This window comes from Natator depressus, chromosome 1, assembly GCF_965152275.1.
Source record: "Natator depressus isolate rNatDep1 chromosome 1, rNatDep2.hap1, whole genome shotgun sequence".
Classification (NCBI taxonomy): Eukaryota; Metazoa; Chordata; order Testudines; family Cheloniidae; genus Natator; species Natator depressus.
Window position 1 is genome coordinate 219,304,046 of NC_134234.1, and position 25,361 is coordinate 219,329,406.

The 25,361-nt window shown below is 45.9% G+C and overlaps 1 protein-coding gene and 1 long non-coding RNA gene across 2 annotated transcripts in view; both read right to left on the minus strand.

The window, feature by feature from the left end:
• LOC141986857 (uncharacterized) overlaps positions 1 to 25,361 on the minus strand; it is a 31,432-nt gene that overhangs the window by 2,554 nt on the left and 3,517 nt on the right.
• LOC141975509 (uncharacterized) lies at positions 10,823 to 19,184 on the minus strand. Its single transcript, XR_012635943.1, has 2 exons — positions 18,912 to 19,184; positions 10,823 to 11,274 (listed from the first exon to the last, which is right to left on the minus strand). It is a non-coding gene; the product is annotated as an uncharacterized LOC141975509 (long non-coding RNA).

Here is a 25,361-nt window from a genome sequence, read left to right on the forward strand (position 1 = left end):
GCCCAGATGCAAGGGGCGGGACTTGCTCCCCCAGCAAAGGGCATGTACCTAAAAGGTCTGTGTATTTGTTTTATGTTGGGGCGGGGAGAGAAGAAGTAGTCAGAAAGAAAAGGAGAGGATAAAAGAGGGACAGAGGGATAGATGTAAAACAGACTTTATGAGGAGTCTGCTACAGAAAACCCCTGGCAAAAAAAGGCTGGGATTCACCTCAGATAGATACTCAGGGAGGCAGGATTTGGAACGGGGGGAGTATAAATTAGCCATAAATTCTACTGGTTATACATTTTACCTCCACTTGCTCTGAGTCACCATTTTGAAGTCACTCAGCCAGTGCCATAGAGGCAACATACTCAGGGCTTATTTACATTACCCGATCGACGGGCAGCTATCGATCCAGCGGCGGTCAATTTATCGCGTCTAGTCTAGAAACGATAAATCGACTGCTGAACACTCTCCCGTCCACTCCGGTACTCCACCAGGGCGAGAGGCGCAGGCGGAGTCGACGGGAGAGCATTAGCCATCGACTTACCACAGTGAAGACACCGCGGTAGTAGATCTAAGTATGTCGACTTCAGCTACATTATTCATGTAGCTGAAGTTGCGCAACTTAGATCGATCCCCCCCGCAGTATAGACCAGGCCTCAGTCCCATTCATCATCCAGGTCTACACTTGCTCCTCCTAGACACTGGAGTTGGTAACAGTGCTCCATTGACTCTCATGGTTCAGGTAGCCAATTTCCTAGGCCAGTAATTATTGGCTTTCTATATTATTGGGCTGACAGAGGCCCTCATTCTATGGATACTTTCAGAGCACAGGAATCAACAGTCACTGTCAAGTGACAGGGTTTACCACTTATTGTACAGGTCTTGGTATGAGGACAAAAACCAGATGCTAATCCCCATTTCTTCATGTTCTTTAACTCTGCTGGGCCACTGTTGCCAGCTCGTACAATTTTATTGCTAATCTTGTGACATTTAGTGTTCTTCTTACAGCCTCAGCTCCTGGAGGCATATGATTATGTCAGAATCTCAGCGTTCATTAAAAAAAAGTAAGTTTTTGGCCCTCAGAGTTGTAGTGAAAAGCCAAAAAACATGAATCGAGAGCTCAGAAAAAGAAGACAACATTGTTTTTTAAAATCTCATTATTTTAAGCCAATCTCATGATTTTTGAGCACGTGGGTTTGGAAATACAGCTGTTTGCTCACATCCTCTCTCACACAGAGACTCAGCTTTACTTCTCCATTCTGGTTTCTCATGGGAATAATCAGGTTTGAGTGTCCTTTCCTGTTCCCCACACCTCTCAGATGCTTGATGAATGAGCTGGAAAGCCTCAGTCAGTGTGACGGCCTGCTCCATGGTTTCTGGATGACGTTGCCAGACCCAGGTCTGAATTTCCTCAGGCAAGATGGTCAGTAACTGCTTGAGAACTATCAGCTCCATGATCTGCTCCTTCGTATGATTCTCCAGCTTAAGCCATTGGTGGGAAAGTTCACGGAATCAGCTGCACACCTCTTGGGGTCCTTCTGCCGCTCAGTAGCTGAACAGTCTAAAGGGTTGGCAGTGTGTCTACATGCCAGTATTGTAATCTCACAGGATGGCTTCCTTCACTTTATCATAGTCTCCTCCCTCTTTATTATCTGGTCTACTACATGCCTTTAGAGCTTTTGCACTGAGGCAGGGTAGGAGTCAAATTACCCACTGTCCTCTAGACCCCTGGCAGGCTTCAGCTGCTTGTTTACAGGAGCTGAGATAGTTCACCCTCTGTTGTTATCTTAGATATCTTTGAGTTTTCCTCTGCAGATGGAGGGGGCTAGTACTGGCATCTGGATTACCTCCTCCCATTAGTCTCCTGCTGCTGCTGCTCATTAGTGATTGTTGCTACCTCCTTAATTCTTCCATTATCCCAAACTGGATAACAGGACCGGCTTTCCCTGCTCAGTCCAGTTCCTCCTTTGGAGTTCGGCCTCTGGGCGATACACCTCTCTGCCAAGACACCTTCACCTTCAACAGCTCCTTCCTTGCTTCAGCCCTGTGCCCCACTCCTCCGCTGCTCCACAGATACACCTCAAAACTGACCCGCAGCAGCACCTGTTCTAATGCTGCATTCCAAACTACACTGCTAACCCACTCCAGTCCTGATGGGCAGGATCCCCTGCTGTTCCAGACCCTAAAAGAAGCCCATGTTCTGTCTAGGGCTGCCTGGTTTTTCCTCTTTCCTTTTCCCAGCTGTGACTCTGGCTTTGATTTCTTCTCTCTGTGACCAGTTCCTACAGGCAACAATTCCTTGCTTCTCCGTTGCTGCTTTCTGTCCTCTTCCCCTGGAGCCTCTGCCCTTGTACTCTCTTTCTGCTGTCTCCTCTAATGACAGATGCCCTGACTTACTTCTCCAGCTGGGAGCATGCAAAAGGGATCATTAATTCCTGCTGGTCTTTGGTGGGGAGCCACTTCAAACACCAGGTTCTGCTGTGTGCTCACTGCACTGAGCCTGGGACACCAGGTTGCAAGGGGACCAGTGGCTGAGAACAGGATGTTCCCTCTCTATTAAAAAAGAAAAAAGAAAAGGAGTACTTGTGGCACCTTAGAGACTAACCAGTTTATTTGAGCATGAGCTTTCGTGAGCTACAGCTCACTTCATCGGATGCATCCGATGAAGTGAGCTGTAGCTCACGAAAGCTCATGCTCAAATAAACTGGTTAGTCTCTAAGGTGCCACAAGTACTCCTTTTCTTTTTTCTTTTTACAAATACAGACTAACACGGCTGTTACTCTGAAACCTCTCTATTAAAGTCCCCCCTGGATGGTACTTCTTGGTGGAGGTCGTAAAAACTCTATAGTTTTAATCCTTAACTCCCCAGACAAAGGGAAAGTGCTGTTGGCGGGGAGGAGGTGGGAATTGCTGGATCTTTATATCCAGTTACTGCCCTCCTTCTGCCCCCTCCCACATTCTGCCTGCTGGAGCAGAGAGTTGGGTAGGAGGGGAGGTTTTTAGTAGGGGAAGTGGGCAGAGAGAGCCACAGCAGAGGAGAGGGGAAAAGAAAGGCCAGAACTAGACAGGATACAAAGGGAATCAAAGCCTGAACCACAGGAAAAAAATCAAAGCTCCCTTGGACAGCAGCACATTAGACAGGAAGGACTAAAATAGCAGCAAGGGCTCCCCAAATCAGTCAGCCAGCTCAGGAACTGCATTTGGGGGCACAGCTGAAGACCAGCAGGATTTCCCCCAATCTCAGGCTAGCAAAGTAGCCAGCTAACGGACAGCATGTGGAGTGGTCTGTGAAGTGCAGTTCTACCTAACCTCTCCTTTCCACAACTGAAAGCTCAGAGGGTGACTAGAGGGGACCAGAGTCATTTAGACCTGTGCAGAGAGAGAAAGAGAGTAGTCAGTGTAGAATGCTACCAAATCAGAACAGGGACATTCCCCAACTGCACTGCACTTTCCTGGCATACTGTAAACAAGTCCAGGCAGGCCACCAGGATGAGAGTTTCTGATCTTTGCTGTTTTCCAGATTCATTTAAAACAGAGGACTTGGGGGGTTTTCTGATTGACCCTCCCCCCGCAAAAAAGAGAGATTTATTTGATGTATTTTAATATGTTATTTCCACCACAAATGACAGAGAGAAACCAAGTATGGGTAGGAGTGGGGTCGGGGTGGGTTAGTCAGAAGAAAAATCTCATTCTTTTAAATTTCCCAGTGTAGACAGGAAATGTAGACAGCTGCTGCATCTGAACATAATCCTATGCCCTCAGGCCAAGATTTGCAACACTGACGAATGATTTTGGGTGCCCATCGTTAGACACCTGAAAGGCACCAATTTTTGGAAAATAGGTGCTCAGCAGTTTTGGAAAATCAGACCCCTGTAAAGTGACTCTGTCTGGGCCCCTGAAATCCCTAGTCACTTTTAAAAACTTTGGCCCCACTGTACCAAAAGCTGTTGTCTCAAATGGTACAAAGAGCTGTCTTCTTCTCAGCTGATTTCTTACTTTAATACTAGAGGTCCTATGGGTGGGAAGAGATGGGAACTGTGGACTAAAACCCATTACAAAGCATCCAGATGGGAAACTATTCTGGAATAGCTATAGCAGAATAACTGGTCCAGAATAGCTCTGCCGATCTGTGATAAATGAAGGGGGTGGGGGGTAACTCCCTTTTATGGACCCATCCAGCCAGTTACCTATAAAAGCCCTCTTAGTAGCTATTCTCTAATTGCTCTACCTATAAAGGGTTAAAAGAAGTGAGTGGGCACCTGGCCAAAAGAGCCAATGGGAAGGCTAGAACTTTTTAAAATTGAAACAAGACTCCCCTTTTGTCTGTCTGTTGTTGCTCTCCAGAGAGAGGGGACAAAGCAGCAATGCTATAAGACGCTTTGGGCCAGGTATGAAAAATTATCAGATCATACCTTGGGAGTTTAATATAAGCCTGGAGTGGCCAGTATTAATTTTTAAAATCCTTGCAGGCCCCCACCTTCTGCACTCAAAGTGCCAGAGTGGGGAATCAGCCTTGACATGGTCAATTTCCCTGTATAGACAAGCCCTTAGGATAGCTCTCTTGTGGTGTTGCCAATTTATCACGAGTTTTTTGCAATATTTGTAAAGGCCCTGCTCTAGGAGACTGCTGATTATATGAGAATTTCAGCTTTCATTTCTAGATAGGAAAGTTGCACCAGTTTAACTAGGCTTCGTCTACACCAAAAAGGATTTACCGGTATAGACATACTGGTAGAGCTGTATCAGCAGGCCCCCAGTGGAGACACAGCTTATGCCAGGAAAAGAGTGCATTTGCTGGTATAGCTTATGCCAGTTCAAATTATACGAGCAAAAGGACTTGTTTGACAGTATAATTGCATCCACAGTGCAGCTTTTGCTGGCACAACTAAATTGACTGGCGTGTGGTGTTTTCATAAAACTTTTAAGTGTAGACCAGACCTAAAACTGATCCAGTTAAATCATTATGAACCCTTCTGTGGATACTTATTTCAGTTTGAGTGACTTATTTAACTTAAATCTGTTCCCAGTCAACTTAAACTAAACTGCATAAAGTCACTCTTATACCAAAATAAGTGTCCATACAGGGATTTGCACTGTCTTAACTATATCAATTCAAAGTCACACCTTAGTTTATACCAGTGCAACTTTCCCTCAGATGGCCAGAAGATGGAGCAGTTGTGAAAAATAAAGTATCCCTCCTGTTCTCCTGCTCTCTCAGGAATTTTTTTGCTGTGCATGATGAAGTGGGTCCTTTCCATCAAACTCCACAACTTAAATCAGGTGAGCAGGCACTCAACTAGGGTAGACAGAAAACAATGATACAGGCAAGCATGCAGCCACACAGACAGCATTCACACTGGGATGCACGCACACAGGGAGGTAGTCAATTAGGTGCTCACCTAGGCCAACAGTGAGGCACATATCCAGGCAGAAAAACCCTAGACAAGGGAGAAGACATTCATACAAGCACCGTAGAAAGCAGAGGGACATACAGAAACTCATGAATATGCTCAGGCAGATGCCCATATGCGCTATCTGTCATGTACCTCAGAGGGTTGGAAGGCAGGCTCAAACTTTAGTATGCAGGCCAGCCTCTTGTCAGGGAAGAAGTGTGTCTAGCTAGGCACACAGGCCTAGATCCATAAAGATACTTAGGCCCTTATAGACTTAGGCACTTAAGTCCTGTTTTTAGGAGTCAGTGAGCCACAAACATCCCACTTGGCTGCTGCCTGGCCCTGTAGGCGCCTACATTTGCGAGGCACATACATTTTTGCAGTAAAAGTTCCCTACGTGCCTGTGTTTCTGCCTCTAAGCATGTGCACTGCTGCCTCACTCTAGGCCTAAACCCCAGAGCAACCCACAAAAGGGAGGAAGATAGGCACTCCTTTGCTTAACGTGTGCAGGGCCTGATCATGATTATAATATAGGTACAGGCCAATTTGGGCTATGTAGCTATGTAGTAGGGTCCCCAGTGGGTTGGATGGCCCAGTGGTTAGCATCCACTCAGCTATGGGGTAGTGGTAGGGGAGTCTATTCCCTCCCCCCCCAACTCCATCAGCTTCCAACCCCAGGCCCTAGGATGGTCAGTAGCATTGACTCTGGAGGGTGGGGACCCTCTGAGTTACCCTCCCTGGGATACCCCCTACCACTGCTCCCTCTACTTCTGGTCCCAGATAAGGAAAAAGAAAAAAGAAACCAAACTATCAGCCCCAACCAGACTCAGCATACTGTCCTGGTACTTCAGGGAGGGCTTGGGGGGGCCCCCTTTGGCAGAAGCCTGCAAGATAGAGCTCTACTCCTCTCCTGCCTTCTGAGCCGGGTTGCTCCCTTTTCAAACCTGTCTCCAGTTGGAGCATGCTCTGCAGGGTTGGACCAGCAGGGCTAACTGGGCCCAGGACTGTCCTTTAACCCCTTCTGTCCCTGTGTGGGGTTTGTATACCCCATCACAAGCTGCTGTAGTAATGCTTAATAATATGTGCACTTAAATGTTTGGAATATGTATTGTGGGTAGTATTATCAGCATAATATATATGTACGCTAGCCAACATATGTTAGTCAACACACCTAACTCAGGCTTTGTGGATTGCAGTGTTGTTCCCATAATTTTCAAGGTGCCGAAATGTTAGGTGTTGCAATGCTAAGCTTCACAATGCCTATGCCCCTTTATGGAGCTGGGTTCAAATATCCCCACAAAACAGCTGTCAGGTGCAGAGACATCAAGGAAGGCAGGCAAGCAACCACAGGCACTAAATGAATAGCAACCCACTGCAAAGGCAGACAGGTAGGGATCCAGCAAACATGGCACTTAAGCACATAGGCCAGCGAGCACAGAGAACTGCAGGTGGCTAGGCAGACTATGGGGAGGCTAGCAAGCACCTATACCACTCAATGCCACCTTGCAGGAGCAAAGACAGCTGAATCCCACTGTTTTATCTGGGGAGTCAAGTTCTCAGGTAGCAAATCCACTCTCTTCCCCAAATCAATTCACCGACTGCCCAGCACAATTGGACACAAATCCTGGGACCCACATTCCAGGCACCCCTATTATACCAATAAAATAAAAACCAGCAGGATCTTATTAAAGAAGTTCTGTATTAAAATCACAAATGAGTTTGATTCCCCATAGTTTAAATTTCAGGGTATTACTAATTAAGAGGTCTCCTGGTTTTTGGTACTGTTTCTCTCCCTCTCTGTGTGAAATTTGCAAGCTGCTAATTGTGTTAGTACATCCTAAGACAGAGTCTGTTCTCAAAGCAGTACTTTGTAACAACAACTACTCACACAGAGAGAGACTCAAAGCAATACTCTGTAACAACAGAAACAGCGCCCAGAGACTCCCCGCCCTTTTGTTGTATTCATCTTGCTTTGTTAACAATTGTGATTAAAATAGAGATAGAGGATGTATGTGGATGGATGCTTGGTGTGAATAATACCTGAATGATCAGGGAGGTGCCAGCCTAAGAATCCAGTGTCCATCGACCGAAGAAGGCGTCAAGTAGAAACAACCAGAGGACCCCCGGAGGGCAGACTGGAATCCACCCAACAGCCTCAAGGATGGGAGAACCGAAGAACAACACGGAGCCGTTAGGAATGTGTTATCTGCTGATTGATTCAGCAACAGCATGATGAAGCAATTCCCATAGACTGGCATAGGAATAAATTCCTATAAAAATGGACTCTAGAAACTGAGAACTTTGGGGTCTGATTCTGCAAACCAACTTCCAGGAGCGTCAGATGTGCATCTGACAAGGCCCTGCTCCCTCCTCGTGTCCAGCCCACCTGGCCAGTGGCTTGGCATGAGCAACTCTAAGGCTGGTAACTATGATAACCTTGCAGAACCTGTGTGTGTGTGTGTATATGAATGAATGTGTGAATAAATATGAAATTTAATGGAATGTTATAGCTATAACTAACTGATTACTATGTTTCTTTCTGTATTCATAATAAATGTGGCATTTTGCCTTTTCCTCTTTACTAAGATCCTGCTGGTTTTTATTTTATTGGCATAACACCCCAGATAAGCAATGGGGTGAATCAGCGTAGGCGTGAAGTCTGTTACTGCTCCAATGAGTATCTGCATTTGGCAGCCAGACCAATCTGTACTCCCACTGCACAAGCCCTTTTAGCAAAATACAATATTATTGAAAAAATTAACTGAGTACAAGGGAGTCATGGATTAAAATGAAGAAAGCTTGACTGTCTGTGGCCACAGCCATCCTAGAACACACATGGCTCTGGAGCTCTCACATGTGCCTTGAGGAACCAGTTATCTGTGTGTGATGGAGGGTTGCTAACCATCCAGGATTGTCCTGAAGTCTCCAGAAATTAAAGATTAATCTTTTAATTAAAGATTATGTCTTGTGATGGAACCTCCAGGAATGCATCCAACCAAAATTGGCAACCTTAGCTGTTTTGAGTATAGACCCTATGCTGCAACAGCCACAAAGGGGTTAATGGATAGACCTGCTACTTCCCCACTTGTGGCTAATTATTTGACAAGAAATAGCTGGGATAAAAGGCTGCAGCTTTGGCAGAAAGGGGCAGCTGCTGGAGGGAACTATACTGAGGGAGTGTTTCTGCAGGGAACTAGTGCTGCCTAAGGAACAGACCCAGAAATGCTATGTGGGACTGGACTTTCTTAGGACCATGTTGTTGGGTCCTTAGGAAGACTGCAATACAAGGATAAAAGTAGCTGATATGGGCCTGGAAGATCAAGTGAATGTGATCTTAAAAGGTCAGTATATTCTTAATAGCCCTTTACTGCTGGGGAATAAGCCCCCTCATGCTGGGGTTGCAGATAAACTGCAAGGCTAGACTACCCTGTGCCTATTCCAGATTACATCTCCCGTTGTTGTTGTTATGGCACAGGCATGCCAAGGCAAAAAAAATGCTTGTTAATCTTCCCAAATATAGACTGGGTCAGAGTGTCCTAGGGCAAGCAAGGTGTGAATTTCTTGGGGTCTAGATGTGGTAGTAACTGGCTGTCTGATCTCCAGAACCTCTGCTTTCATTTGAAAGCAAAGGAAACCCTTGAGTTGTTTCTTAGGACTTGTTGTCATTAAATTTTTTTTTCAATTTATTGGTTGCCAATTAATCTGAGGTAACTACCATCTTTGTAAAGCCTAATCTGGATGAAGTAATGGGTTTCTGGGAATTCTGAAGATGTGGGGGAGGAAGAAATTGTTCTGGGTCAACTATTTTGATTTTGACTTTAAAAAAATTAAAATGTTTAAAAATTGCCTCTTCAGTTTGAAATATTTCAAATTTTTTTAAATGTTTCACTTTGAAAAGTCACACAATACTTTTTTCAGAATCTTTAGTTTCTATTTCTAACAGATGCAGTTCAGCAACACCAAAACTTTGTAAATTTATATCCACTTTACTGAATTGGTGCTTCTTCCCCCTCGCCCCCAAAACCTTCAGCAGAAAAAATAGTACTTAACTCTAGTCTGGACATCTTGTAAACTTTTGTTCCAGACTACAAAAGTAGCCTGGAACAAACACTTAGGGAATGTCCAGACTAGGTTTCATAAAAGATATTAACTACATTGGGTAAGAATACTAGTGTAGACATACTCTAGTCTGGCAAAGGCCTATATGGCTCTGCACAGATCCTGGAACAAGAGGGTTAAGAGCTGTAAGCTGCCTATTGACCATTAGGGCTTGATTTAGATGCCTAGTGATGCTTAAACATCAATCATCACTGCTATCTCATTTCTTACGTGAGAAGGGGGGGGCCAGTCACAGATTGTCAAATTACTGTAAGTGACATCTAATTTTGTGAGTGGCATTTGGGAGACTTACAAGTGGTTCTAAGTCTAAAGATCCAGCAGAGCCCATGGGCCTAGTCAATTCTCAATGAAGGAGAGCCAGGTGGCATGCACCATCTACTGTAAGAGGCATCTGACTCTGCTAGGCAGAGTTTAGAGTACCACCACCTTCTTCTCCCACCCCTAAAAAATCTAACCCCTTGAATTTTTAATGTGGGGAAAATAAGCAGGTATTTTCTTTCTCTTTATGAAACTTTTTCAGGCTTTTATCCATCATCAAAAAAGGACAAGCACCCAATTCTTTTCTACCTTTTCAGGTCATCTTTAAAACAAAGTGCCAAATTCTGATCTGATTTGTGTCTATGCTTCTTACAATCCTTCTATTCCCCAATACTCAAGCCAGTCCCTTAACTTCTAATTAGCTTGCCATTAGGCAACTACCCCACATGCTCTCAGCAATCCTCTAACCATTGATTCTTAGACAGGAGTTCCTCAGGGCAGGAGATGTCTTCCTATGTGTTTGTACAGTAATTGGCACAATGGGACCCCGAACCTGATTAGTGTTTTGGTTGCTACTTCAATGCAAATAAAAATTCTCTAAATAGGGGCTTATCTACATGAGGATGTTGACTAGAATAGCTGTTGTGGAATTAAACTATTCTGCTAGAGTGATTCCAGAATAAAAGTAGGGTTTTCATTTCTTTTATTCCAAACCATAGAGCAGGCAGGGACAAACACACAGTAGAAACTTTTCTGTTTCAGCTTCTTTCTTAATTGCTAGTCCCATAGTAGTCCTGTCTCCCCTTTCATTGCCACCCTTACGTGTTGGATTCTTCTTTTCAGTTCTCCACATCTCTTTCCGATGGCACTGAGTGTCCCAAGTACATATTCATTCTTCTGATTCACTTCTCTCCTGAAATTTCAATCAACAGCTCTTCCATCTTCCCTACTAGCGTAACTTCATTTTCTTTGTGTTTGCCTTCAAACCATGGTTTTCAAACGCAGATGTCCACTGACGCCATATTTACCAATTTCTCTTTGCTGTCAGTCAAAAGGGCCAGATAATACGTGAGTTTTCTGTCTCCACAGGGTTAGTCTAGGATGAAATCTCGGTGTTAAAACTGAGATGGAAATATGCTGATTCAGACCTATAGCTAGGCAAACAAAAGAGGACGCAAGGCAAAATCAGGCCCTGATTCTGTAAGTTACTCCACATGGGCTGACCCTACTGAAGTCAGTGGGCCTTTGTGCAGCACAAGGGTCCATCTGCATGCAGTAACTTGCAGCATCACACAGAATTTAATATATAGGTCTTAGGCCTTGAAGTGCTCCCAAATTAGAATGCTGCCTTTCACAACCTCTTTGCATGGGTCCAAAGGCTATTCACCCATATGGACCTGATTCTCTTCTTCCTTTCTCACAGGGCTTACAACCAACCGACAGAGTCAATTCTTCTTTGCAATACCAGGACACTTCCCACGCAGTCTGCCAGCAACAGAAGGACGCTGCTCCTCAGAATCTGCAAGACAAAAGGATTTCCCTTCTCCTAGTCTGCCAGACACAGGGCCAGACTTTTGAAGGTATGACCCACTGGGTGGCAGTAGACAAGTCCCTTCACCACCACTTTGTGCCTTATCTGTAAAATGGGAATGACACAACCCTTTTTTTTTTTAAACTTTGAGATCTACTGAGGAGCGCTATTTAAGAGCTAGGTACTTTATGATTAAAGATGCAGATAGGCACCTAGTGGGATTTTCAAAAGCGTCTAGGCACCTAACTTGGCATGGAGGGAGGCACTGTTGCCTAGTGGACAAAGCACCACACAAGATACCTGGGTTCTACTCCTAATTCTTCTACTGGCCCACTGAGTGATCTTGGGTAAGTCACTTTAATTGCTCTGTGCCTCCGTTTCCCCATCATTAAAATGGGGATAATGATACTGACTGACTTTGTCAAGTGCTCTGGTGATTTTAGTGATTGCTATATAAAGAAAGAAAACAGGAGTACTTGTGGTACCTTTGAGACTAACAAATTTATTAGAGCATAGGCTTTCGTGGGCTACAGCCCACTTCATCGGCTGCATTGAATGGAACATGGTAAGAATTTTATATTAGAGAAGGTGGAATTTGCCATACAAACTGTAAGAGGCTAATTAAGATGAGCTATTATCAGCAGGAGGAAAAAACTTTCGTAGTGATGATCAAGATGGCCCATCTAGACAGCTAAGAAGGTGTGAGGATACTTAACATGTAGAAATAGATTCAATATGTGTAGTGACCCAACCACTGCCAGTCTCTAATCAAACCCAGGTTAATGGTATCTAGTTTGTGTATTTATTCAAGCTCAGCAGTTTCTTTTTGGAGTCTGTTTTAGAAGCTTTTCTGTTAAATTGCCACCCTTAAGTCTTTTACTGAGTGGCCAGAGAGGTTGAAGTGTTCTCCTACAGGTTTTTGAATGTTATGATTCCTGATGTTAGATTTGTGTCCGTCTAGTCTTTTACGTAGAGACTGTCCAGTTTGACCAATGTACATGGCAGAGGGGCATTGCTGGCACATGATGGCATATATCACATTGGTAGATGTGCAGGTGAACAAGCCTCTGATAGTGTGGCTGATGTGATTAGGCCCTATGATGGTGTCCCCTGAATAAATATGTGGACACAGTTGGCAACAGGCTTTGTTGCAAGGATAGGTTCCTGGGTTAGTGGTTCTGTTGTGTGGTGTGTGTGTGTGTGTGGTTGCTGGTGAGTATTTGCTTCAGGTTGGGGGGCTGTCTGTAGGCAAGGACTGGCCTGTCTCCCAAGATCTGTGAGAGTGATGGGTCATCCTTCAGGATAGGTTGTAGATCCTTGATGATGCGTCGGAGAGGTTTTAGTTGGGGGCTGAGGGTGATGGCTAGTGGCGTTCTGTTGTTTTCTTTGTTGAGCCTGTCCTGCAGTAGGTGACTTCTGGGTACTCTTCTGGCTCTGTCAAGCTGGTTTTTTTTTTTTTTACTTCAGCAGGTGGGTATTGTAGTTCTAAGAATGCTTGATAGAGATCTTGTAGGTGTTTGCCTCAGTTTGAGGGACTGGAAACAATGCGGTTGTATCTTAGAGCTTGGCTGTAGAAAATGGATCATGTGTGTCCTGGATGAAAGTTGGAGGCATGTAGGTACCATAAACCACACCCCACACACACTAACCCAGGAACCTATCCTTGCAACAAAGCCAGATGCCAACTCTGTCCACATATTTATTCAAGAGACACCATCATAGGACCTAGTCACATTAGCCACACCATCAGGGGCTCATTCACCTGCACATCTAGCAATGTGATATATGCCATCATGTGCCAGCAATGCCCCTCTGCCATGTACATTGGTCAAACTGGACAGTCTCTATGTAAAAGACTAGACAGACACAAATCTGACATCAGGAATCATAAAATTCAAAAACCTGTAGGAGAACACTTCAACCTCTCTGGCCACTCAGTAAAAGACTTAAGGGTGGCAATCCTGTAACAGAAAAGCTTCTAAAACAGACTCCAATGAGAAACTGCTGAGCTTGAATTAATACACAAACTAGAAACCATTAACCTGGGTTTGAATAGAGACTGGGAGTGGCTGGGTCACTACACATATTGAATCTATTTCTAGATGTTAAGTATCCTCACACCTTCTTCTCAGCCGTCTAGATGAGCCATCTTGATTATCACTACAAGATTTTTTTTCTCCTGCTGATAGCTCATCTTAATTAGCCACTTACAGTTTGTATGGCAAATTCCACTGTGTGTCCTTACTATATGTTCTATTCAATGCAGCTGATGAAGTGGGCTGTAGCCCACAAAAGCTTATGCGCTAATAAAATTGTTGGTAAAGATGCCACAAGTACTCCTGGTTTGTTTTTTTGCAGATACAGACTAACACAGCTGCTATTCTGAAACCTACTATATGAGTCAGTATTGTACTCCTGATTCTCTCCTCCCTCTGCCCCACATTGAAATCAATAGGTAGCTGGGTGCCAAATTTATATCTGTAACTTTAGGTATATAAATACAGAGCTGGATTTAGGGGGCCAATGACTCAGGCAACCACCAGGGGGCACCAGGCTCAGGGTGCTGTTTTTGTTAGCAACAAAAGGGAAAACAGAATGTTGGAAGTAAAATGTTTCAAGTATTCTGTATGTGGATTAAGCATAAAGGGAATTTTTTTGTGTATGTATATATATATATATATATATGGCATGAATAAATACAGAATTTTACTGATTCTACTATACAAATTGATTTATCCTTGTCAGATGATAAGTCATGAAATGGGCTACAAATGCAGTAAAAATAAGGTATTCAAAGGTTTAACAAATAAGGGGTGGGGGCATGAGTTCTGCAGATGCTCCTTGCCTGGGGCACCATTTGGTCTAAGGCCAGTCCTTACACCTTACACAAAACTTTCACCTTTCTCAAGAGTTAGAGACAAAAGCATTTATTCCCCCTCTTTCAGATGAATTTCAATGTATTAAAAAGTAAACTAAGAAATCCTATTTAGTACTAGCAGTGAATGACTGTAATGGAATCTTAAATGGTATTATACTGTTCCACCACTAGGTGGCACTGTATAGAAAACATTCTAAATTAACCTGAGCCATAACTGGCAGAGCATTAAAGGGTCTTATGAACACACCTGGTGTCTATAAGCAACCTCTGTAGCCAGTCCATATGTGGCACAGAAGTGTAACAGGAACCAGGCCCTGATTGGTCTAGGGATCTGAAGAGAAGGGGGGGGAACCATAGGTGGGGGAGCATGTTGGTGGAGAATGGCACAGTATGTGCCTTGCAGGGACCAACCTTCAGGACTGAGAAGTTAGTTCAGCCTGTACAGCCCACTCATCCTTGCCTTCTCCAGTGAAGCTGCCACAAAGGGGCCAGCAGTAATGGGGTGTGTTTGTGGTGAGGCCGCCCATCCATTTTTGGATCTGGCCTGAAACCACCCACTCCTCTCAAGGGCAACTGGCCAGCTGGGAAATGGCTTTCAGTCACTATAGACAGGGGCTAGATTGGAACCACTACCCTGCAACCTACAGCAAGAGAACAAGTTGATTGTGAAATGCCCATGTGGTGGTTTTCTCTGTTTGGGGGTTGAAAAGTGGGGGGAGAGGCGCTAGGGTAGAAAGTACAGGAGTGGGACAAAAGGAGAGTGGATGGGCAAGGTCCCCTGGGGTAAATGGGGAGAATCAACCTCAATATAACAAGTACAATATGGGGGGAATAAGTGAAGGACCAGGAAATACACATATGCACTTGTTCCCTACCCTCCAGCTCCTTCTCCAACTACTGCAACAGAGCTACTGCTGTAGCTCCCTTCATGTAAAAGTTTGGTGTAGTACCTGTGTGCTGGGTACCCCACACTATTCCTCCTCAGGCAAGTTCATTCTGTGGGATCAAAGCTCAGAAATGTGGGTTACCACCATCCCCCTTTGGTCACTCAAGTCTGACCTGAAACAAAAACTAGCAACACTTCTGCCCTGTGCTAGCTCCCCCTTGAATATAGGCTCTGTCCTGACCAAGGCTGCCTGTACTACCTGGGAGGTCATGTCTCTCTGTGTGATTTAAGACCACCCATGGGGAGCTAAGCAGTTCTCAACCACTAAGAGGGGGAGTGGACAGAACTTTGGCCACAGTGATACTACAGCCCTCACTCCCCCCCCCCCCCCCCCCGCAAGAGACCAGAATCACAGTGGACCTCACTGCATTCAGAATTGAATGCAAAACTCACCTCTGAACTAGCTTACCCTCCTTAACTCTTCACAGCAGTGTGTGCCCACAACAAACATACTCTAAACCAGGGCTTCTCAAACTAGGGGTCAGGACCCCTCAGGGGGTCATGAGGTCATTACATGGGGGGGGTTGTGAGCTGTCAACCTCAACCCCCGCTTGCCTCCAGCATTTATAATGGTGTGTGTTTTATTATGGGAGTCATACTCAGAGGCTGGCAATGTGAAAGGGGTCACCAGTGGTGTAAAAAAAAAAAAAAAAAAAAAAGTTTGAGGACCCCCCCGCTCTAAACTCATCAAGCTATTTTCTATTTTCAGATACAGTGATGGGCACTGTCTAAGTAGGCAGGTGTCTGGCCAGAGAGAATGCTACCCCATGAAAATTCATCTAATAATTTCAAGCTAAAGGAAGGAGATACGTGTCTTTAAGTATTCAGAGGGAATCCCCTTTCTACCTCTCCTTGTTAGCTATTGGGGGGAGGGGAGAGAATACTTTCTGTCCCCTACCAGTGGTGGTGTATAAAATGTCAGCGGTAGCAACACAAGACTCGCTTGTATTCCCACATACTGCATTTCTGGTAGCTGTTTTGCAGAGGGTCCTGTTGCACTGCAGCTGTAAAGATTCCACTTCCCTTTCACTCATGTGCTGTTCCTGGGTTTCCTCCACCTTTTCTTTTCCATCCACAGTTTATGCTTGGTGAGATGAATTATTACAAACATCTGTCATTTCCTCCTTTTTCCCTGCAAAGGACTTGATGCAGCTCCTTTGCTGTGAGTGTGTGATCTGCTACTCCTTTTCACAGATTCTTCTCTCCCTGTTCTGGGCTGGCTGATACTAAATGAAACCTTTCCCACGTATACCCTGGTGGGAGAATTAGGAGAGTATCACGGGAGATTGGGATTCATCTCTTGTGTGCTCCAAGCAGGAACACCCAGATAAGTGAAACACTTTATTAACATGTTACCAAAATCTGAGAAGAGAGGGTATTGGTCAGAGCTGGGTACAGAAACCTTAGGCTATGTCTATACTGCAATCAAACACCTGTGGGCTGGTCCATGTCAGCTGACTCAGGCTTGGGGGGCAGGGGCTCAGGCTATGGGGCAGTTTAATTGTGTTTGTAGATGCTCAGGCTAGAGCCTGGCTCTGGGACCAGCCCATTTCTTCCCCCCACAGGAATCAGAGCCCAGTTCCAGCCTGAACATCTACACAGCAATTAAACAGTCATGTAGCCCAAGCCCCTGTCAGCTGACATGCAGGGCCGCATTAACCTTTGGTGCGCCCGGCACCAACCATAGTTGTGGGCCCCCATGTAGTTACTATGGGCCCCTTCTGAGTGTGGGCCTGGTGTGGCGGCACAATAGTATACCCAGTACTGAATCTGAGATGTTTTTCATTTTGATCAGACACCTCTGCTTAACTATATGTATTGCCATACACCACTTCTGCAGCCCCTAGTTTTTCTCACTGAGCTGTACCTATGTAAGTTTACCAGTGTCCACTGTCAGCAGAACTTTCATAACGATCAGGGAAACTCCCCACAGATTTATCTCCTTCAGGCATGCTATAGCCATGTCTTCAGTACATGCTATTTCACCAGTCACTGTATGTGGTCCTAGTCTCAAATCAATAAAGTTCCATAGCTAGCAGATACCTGATCAATTCTGACACATTCCTCCCCCAGCACCCATCCTGTCATTTGAGCAAGCCACTTGCAAACATCATTTCTCCAACCCTGGCTCAGTGAGCACTTAAGGCTGGTGACTTTAGGTTCCCAGGGTTCTCTTTCCCTCTGCTCCCATCTATATGCTATTCCACTACCTGGTCATCACCTCTCCTCATGCTTCTTTCCCTTCTACCTTGGATGTGCTCTCCAGACAACTGGTCCTATTCTCCCCCTGCAAACCTGACCTGCTTCTACTTTCCCTGCTCCCCTTGACATTCCTTTCCTACTGGAGACCTCTGCTCCTTGAGGTTTAATGCCAGTTTCTTTATCTGCTTCTAGCTTAATAGCCCCCAGTAGTCAGAGCTACCTGTAGCTTCTCTGGCTACAGCCATAGGGTCAATTGCCAGAGGCCAGCCTTCGACAGGTGCATCTACTAGCTGCAGGAGAGGTGGCAATTCCAAGACTGAGCATGCTTGAACCTTGCAACGGCAGTCCTAGGGACTCTCAATCCTCAGTGCTGGACTTAAGCAGCTGTAGACTCTGCAGTTAGGTGCTTCCCTACTCCAGGCCAAGGCTTTAAGTACCTGAGATGCCTATCGCCTACAACAGGGGCCCCCAATTCCTATACACCCAACAGCTAACACATAGTAGTAAAGAAGGTGCAGCCTGGATGATTTCTGAGGCAGGGGTGCCAGGAGATTCCCATTCCTAAGCAGCAGCTCTGCAGCAAGCTCACACCATCCCCCTCTGCTGTGGGACTGGGACCCTATGAAGACAGTGGAGTTATCCTATGTATAACCAGTTCCACCCAAAGCATGTTGAAGTCAGTGGGAGTCTTTTCATTGTCTTTAATGGGCTGTGTACAGAAGCAAAGGAACTACTCCTAGACTCTAGGAGTACAGTACAATCTAAATCTATGCTGTACTAGTTTACTAGTGTAAACAGGAGGGACTCACATTACCTAGTGAATAATCAACACCTCCTGCAGCTCTTAACTTTTTCTGAGAGGCCTCCCACCCAATTACTAAATGTAAACCTGCTTAGCTTACAAGGTTTGACAATATCAGGAGGTATGGTTACAAAGCAAGGCACTTCTGAATTCAGTAGGAATTTTGGATGTGCACAGAACGCAGGACTGGTTCCTGCATAGTTACAGAACTGCAGTAAAGTGGAACAATTTTCAGTTTGTGTGAATAGAGGATATCTGGATCCTTATTGTAACACTGTCCCACATAATGAGGTAAAAATTGAGGTGCCTTTGCTGTTCTTTTGTTCCACTCCTAGTTTCTATGGGGAACTTGCCAATGCAATATTACTGTCACCTTTTTAAACAAAACTAAAAAGAAATGGTAATGGTGGTTGAAAATGGCAATTCCGGTCCTACTTAGCATCGGTAAGATGCCAGGATTTTTTTGCTCAATTTTATCCTACTTTGTGTACAGCAAATTACAGTGGATCAGTATTTGATCTGGGAGAAATGAAATAAGAGAGTGGCCCAAATTGAACTTGAGTGCTCCTGAACTTTGAGGGTGTTCAAATCTGAAAAGGAGGTATTAGATTCCCTTTCTGAATATCAGACAAATCCTGGAAAGGAAAAGCCAATTTCTGCTTCTATGGCTCAGAAGTGGAAACTGAGTCTCAACCTCCTGCGTGCCTGGTACTGTACCTAAAGCTGCCCAGTCCTCTAGCAGAGCCCTCCCTCTCTTACTTATCATTTTAACCTCTCCTGGGGGGGGGTCCACATACCTCCCTTGCAAGGCTTCAGATAGAGGTGCATTGGCCATTCGTTCCACCCAATTCCTTCTTTGGGGGCTGCCAGCCGAGGCCACCAGCATTCCGAATCCAGTCTGGGGAAGTCATCTAAGTGTGATATCTGGGCCAAAGCCTTCTACTCCTTGTGCACATGTTCCCCATTCACAGTGTCACCCTCTTCTAGCAGCCAGCTCCCCATTCACAGCAAGCCGGTGCATCAGCTTCCACCAGCCCTGGCAGCTTCCCTACTCCCTCCCCCTCCCTTTCCTGTTGATAGCGGCCAAGGGAATGCTGGGAAATGTAGTTCCTTCCCTGCTCCAGGGGCGACTCTCCAGGCAGGGAGCTGGCCAAGGAACTACAGCTCCCGGGGTCCCTTGGGCTCCTGGCTTCCGGGCCGGATCCCCGGAGGCAGAGGCTGCGAGCTGGAGCCTTGTTGCCAGTCTCTGGGCGGGGCCCGGGTGCCGTGTACAGTACGTCCCGCGGGGCGGGGGATTGGCAGCCTGCCGGCCTGTGGGCGATAAGTGTTCTCTGGGGCTGGAGGGTGTGCGGGCGCTGTGGTAAGCAGGGCGCTGCTCCCTGCTCTCTCTCGGGGCCTCTCGCTGCAGCGCTGCGGGAGGGGAGGAAGCAGATGTTAGGGGCCCCTTCTGAGCCTGGGGCCGGTGCTGCTGACACGTGTTAGCGGTGGGTGTCTAATTGCAATGTAGACATAACCTCAGAGCCCAGAACAGGCCTTTCCGTTGGGGCTGGGGTTTCATCCCTTTTGCCGTCACTGCCCATTCTTGATCTGGTGCCAGGTTTCTACAGAGGTTTCAGGGATAGAAAGCTGGGGTCAGGAAATTCACATTTTACCATACCCATACTTCCTACTCCTCTCTAGGACACTGAGGATTTAGAAGCAGTGTGGTTTTTAACCCTTAACTTTCCAGATGTGAGGCAAATGTTTGTTTTTTTTCCTTCACATTCCCCTTCACCTGTGTCATGCTTCACATGAGTGCTCCTTGAACACTTCCTTGTGCTACCATTTTAAAAACTGGAGCTGCATCAAGGTTTTATTTTATGATCTTTAGAAACAGCCATGAACTGTCTGGAAACCAAACATGTTTGCAAACAATCTTAGGGTTAAATTGCCTCTCCCCATCACCCCCTTCCCCAAGCACCTCCCATCTTCCCTAGTGACTTCAGAATGCAGCTCAAAGTTACCCTTGTGGTTTTCATTAGCCCCCCCCCCATAAACATTCTAGAAACCTCACTGATCTGGTTCGCTACTCCCTTGCAGGGACATAATTAATATTACTACTGTAACATCCTTGTCTCTGGCCTTGACCTATGCAAATTTGCCCCCTGAATATCCATGCAGAATGCTGCTGCAAAGATAATTTTTCAGCCGTTGCTTTGACGATGTACCCCTCTCTTTGAATCCCTCCACTGGCTCCCTCTTCTCTATTGTGTCAAACATAAGCTGCATGTCTTCATTTTCAAGGCCCTTCATGGCCCAATCCCCTCACTACCTATTACACTCATATTCTATTGAAGGCAACTCCAGGCTGACCAAGGCTCCTGGTATGTCAGGGAGATTCCCATTTGCAACCAAAAGACTCCTGACTCCCAATTTAGTGTTCTCTCCCTCATAAAAACAGTGTTACCCAGAACCATGTGCATCAGCCTCTCTCTCTGAGTCAGTGAGAGAGACTGATGACTGATGCACAAGATTCTGGGTAATGTAGGTGTCCTCTGGTCAGTGACTGCCAATGGGAATTTGTGAGGGGTTGAGTCAGCCAGGCTTAATGGCCAACGGCAGGGCAGTGGGATAGATGTGAGGTGTGGGGCTGCAGAGGTGGTGGCACAAGGTGGAGGCAGATGTGTTATCTGTTATAGATGTGTACATTGATCTGTGTGTTAAGGAGGGGTCATGCCCCATTCTCCCCCAGGTCTTGGCTGCAGCAGAGATGGGGTAGATGAAGGTTCAGGTGGGGGGAAACAGCCCTACTCACCCCAGAACGCAGTGTAGGTGGTGGGGTTTAGGGATCAGGCAGGGGCGTTCATCCCCCATTCTCTCCAGCAAGAGGGGGGAATTACAGAGGGGTTGTGCCCCCTCCTCTTCCAGGGCTCAGTGCAGGAGGGCCCTCACAGTTCTGTTCTGCTGCAAACGCTCTACTGAGCGTGGACATCATCTCTGCTTTCTTGGATGTAATTGTGGCCCTGCCTCCCTGAACGCTGCCTACAGCCCCACATTGGGGGAGTGTGTAGGAGGGGAGCGAGACTGCTCCCCTTGCTGTGTGTTCTACAGACTACGAGGCACTGGGTGGGGAGACTGAATGGGGGTAGTAGTGAGGGGACTAGGGGATGGCAGTAGGCGTTAGTGGGGCTGGAGGGGAGCAGTCGTGGGGAGTGGGCAGGATGCTTGCTGAAGTTAATTTGAAAATGTTGGTCAGTGTGGTAGACTCCCGCCTCCCATCAGCCTATGGTGCCAGCCTCCATCACCCACTTGTTAAATTGTCAAACAAGCCCCTACATGCTTTTTCCCATGCTGCCCCTCACATGTAGGAGAAACTCCCCGCAAACATCTGCAAAATGATCTCATTAGCCTCCTTCAAACTCTCCTGGGCTGTGACAATGGTTAGGCTGCTGGCGTGCGGAGACCACTGCCTGTCATGCCTACCACTATTGTCTCCGTGTGCTCCCCTGTCAGTCTATCTGTATTTGTCTTGTCTTATACTTTAGTTTAGTGTCAGTGAGGATTAACTTTTTGTTCTGTGTTTGTACAGCACCAAGCATGATGGGGTCCTGCTCTAGGAGCAGGGCTCCTAGGTACTATGATAATACTGCTAACATAATATTTACAAAAATAAATCCTGGGGACAATTATCCAGATATTGGATGGCCTGGACCAGAAGGTTGTATGGTCATTCCTGCTGATTTCAGCTTATCCTTTAATAGAAACATCTTAATTATTAAACCCTCAAGAAGTCTGAGCCATCAAAAAATGCCCATTCAGAAGTTTGTCTGATTATTTGTACAGAGATCCCCTTCACAAAGACCTGCAATCTTCCATCCCAAACAACCCCCTTCCTCCACAGGTTCCCTCTACTTGCAGTTGTCTTTGGGGAAGACAAGGCTCTCTAATGTCTTCCAGGGACATCTCCTCCACTCCCTGGAGAATTGAGGGATATGGGGCATCTCTACTCTCTTAAGGGAAATAAATTCAGGGCTTTTCCCCTGTCTTTTTCCCAACGCGTGACCCTTGCTCATATAGCTCATAATGGACTTATGAAATCTGTGCATACAAATCATCTTCATACAGTATTAAGATATCCATCATTGCAAATCAAGCCCTAAAAGCCAAGCAAACTTTACCAAGATTTCATTATGCCAATTACAGTGTAATGTTGGCATAGGAGTGGATGTAGAGCTGGAAGCCCCAAACTGAATTCTATTCCTACCTCTGCTACGGCCTTGCGGTAATAATGGTCTACACTTATATAGTGTACATGCTTTTGGCTCAACTCTCCATTTCAGTCGAGATATACTCGATGCAGAAATGGATGGGGGTCAGCGTTGCCAACCCTCCAGGAATTAAAGATTAATCTTTAATTAAAGATTGTCATGTGACGAAATCTCCAGGAATATATCCAACCAAAACTGGCAACCCTAACCAGGGGTGGGGGTGTAAATCTGTTTTCAGTCACCTTTGCATCTCCTTCTATTCTCATTTCTTCCAGGCGTCTGCATAGCTCCCAGGGTAAGGTAGAGTAGCCTCAGGGCCTCTCTAATTTATGCAGTGCTGTGCTACACCAGCCTTTCAGGAACTAATACAGCAGCCAATAGCTGGAGTGCAGCAGCACTGTGGCCACATCCTCTTCCCTGAGGCTATGCCCTCCAGCCCACCCGCCTCTATGCAGGAGCTGTCGGGGAAAGGCTTACATCAGCTCTACAACCCCTGTGGAACCCTCTTGCCTGCAGGTAGTCTCTCTGGTTCAGCCAGACTTCCAGCCAGAGGATCTGGCACATTATTAAATTAGGCCTCATAACACCTCTTCTGAGATAAGTAAATAGCGTTACCCCCATTTTGCAGAGAAAGGTTACATGGCAAGCCAGAGCACACCAAGGACTACAAAACAGTAATCTGCCTAGGCCTGATCCACAAGTCCCTACCTTCACTGTGGCCCCAACCTTCAGGTTCAGATGAGCTGTGCTTCGCACAGGACCCAACAGGGTAGGGGCAAAGGTGGCTGTGAATCCCTTCTACATGCTCTTGATCCCCGAGGCCAGTTTGAGCTGCTGTAACTGATGACTGCCTGCATTGGCCAATAGGGGTGCACTAGCACTGTGATCTAGTCATGGACTAGAGAGTCCAGACTTATGACTTTAGGCAAATTACTTAATCCCTCTGTACTTTTATGTCTCCACAATTTAAAAAGGCCCCACAGCATAAACTAGAGCAGCTCCAATTTGCACTTCTAGTCTATTCAGGTTGTTATGCCACACTCATCATTGTGTTATCTGAGCACCTTCCAGCAGTGCATTAATCAATGTGACTAACACATGTCATGGGTTTGTTCCTCATCCTCTCCCCAGAGGGAGAAGCACGTGCAATGTCTTGTTTCAGGGTTTTGGTTTTTTTAAAAGCCGCTATAGGGTTTGTGACAGCAGGGAAAAAGCCAGTTTGCCCTGGCTATATCCCCCTTTGCTGTCGATCTGCTCCATCTCGCCGCCATTCCACCCCTTACATGCCCCTGCCACATCCTGGATGCCCCTTACTCTGGAAGGAGGACTCCTGCAGAGGTGGCACAGAGCCCACATGCACGGGGCATATTCACTGGGTGCGGCTTATGACTGTTTTACGGCCCCCTTTGGGCTAGCCTAGTTGGTGCAAAGGGGAAGCGATTAATCTGGCTCAGTGTGGTCCACTGGGGTGGGTTGGCTTTTTTTGTATGCACACACTTCATTGATGGCTCCTGAGACCAAGCATAGAAAATTTCAATCCAAAAGGAATTTGCCAACATTATGAGCTACAACGAGACCTGGGGTTATAATGGAAATTGCATTTCAGCCTTCGCTGTTGCGCACTCTGTCACATTTGCTATTCTAAGGAGGAATTACAGAACAGATCACAAACCACCCAGCTGCCAGGACTGTGGGAATAACCCCTCCTATCCAGACCTCAGCTCTGTTGTAGCCACATTCATCTCACAGTGGATTATTCTAGAATGAGATTACACCACTCAGCCGCTCTTGTAAGGGAGTGAATAGGTTGTTTCATGCTCTGGGCTTTTATCTTAGAGTCACACAGATAGATCAGACGAAACTGAAGACAATCGTAAGAATGCCCATCGGCTCCAGGTTGTTATATGGGTTACATGGCAGCTTTGCTAGACAAAACCCATCTCACTGTGAAGAGGTCATAAACACTCATTTCCAAAACTGGTCCCTACTGGGGCCATGAAACTGGTGAGTTCAAGATCTCACTCGGGGGAGGGGAGGAGGGAAGAAGGGAAAGCAGAGAGTATTGGAAAGAGAGATTTTATTTCAGAGACATTATTAATCCATTAATCAATCTGTTTTAGGTACTTCTAAGGTGCCTTAGTATCACTGGTTTCTAAGCACCGGTAGCACAATAGGAAGCTAGAGTATTCTAAAAAGCACCATTAAAACTGACAAAAGGACCTGGGCACCTGATGGGAACCAATACCTGGGATGGGGTGTGGCCAGAACATTGGACAGTCCATGGAATTTCTGTTTAAATGAGAAAATTTACCAAGGCTTTTCCAATAACAGTTAATATGATCAAGAGAGAGGAAACAAACTGTAGAGAAGCTACTAGGGAGGAGACAGGCTACACCCTGTCTGCAAGAGTCCATATATCCAGCAGTTTGGGAGCAGGCTTTCCAGCTCTCAGCGACTTCTTAGATTTACACATACCTCTCTCTCCTGCATTCTGCTTGTGAGGCTCTGTGCCCCCGGTAGAGATTTAAGTCCTGCTGGAAGAGGAACACATATTGTAACCATTACATAAGCAAAAAAAATGGCAGTGCCCAGATTGCCCTTCGACAGCTAGAACACTATGGGAAGGACAGGATGTGGGGAAGCTAATGATTTCAGCTGTGTGGCAATGAACAGGAGAAATAAATCCAGTATGGGGCGCAAAGGAAATTCCAAAGACACCAATTACAGTGTCTTCATAAGAGTGGTGAATAACCTTAGCAGCTCTGGCAATGGGCCCTGAGCCCTAAGACCACACCGAATCTGCATACAATTTTAAATAAGTTTACATAAAGATTTTAATCAGAAATAAATGTACACAGTTATTTTTAATTTATAGAGCACTGTTAAATGTACACAGCACCTTACAAAGCACATAGAAGGACAACATATGCTCAGAGGACTGCAGGGGAAGGAGTTTTCAGTGAGGAAAGCGCCATTGCTTCTCTGAGACCAAATTCTTGA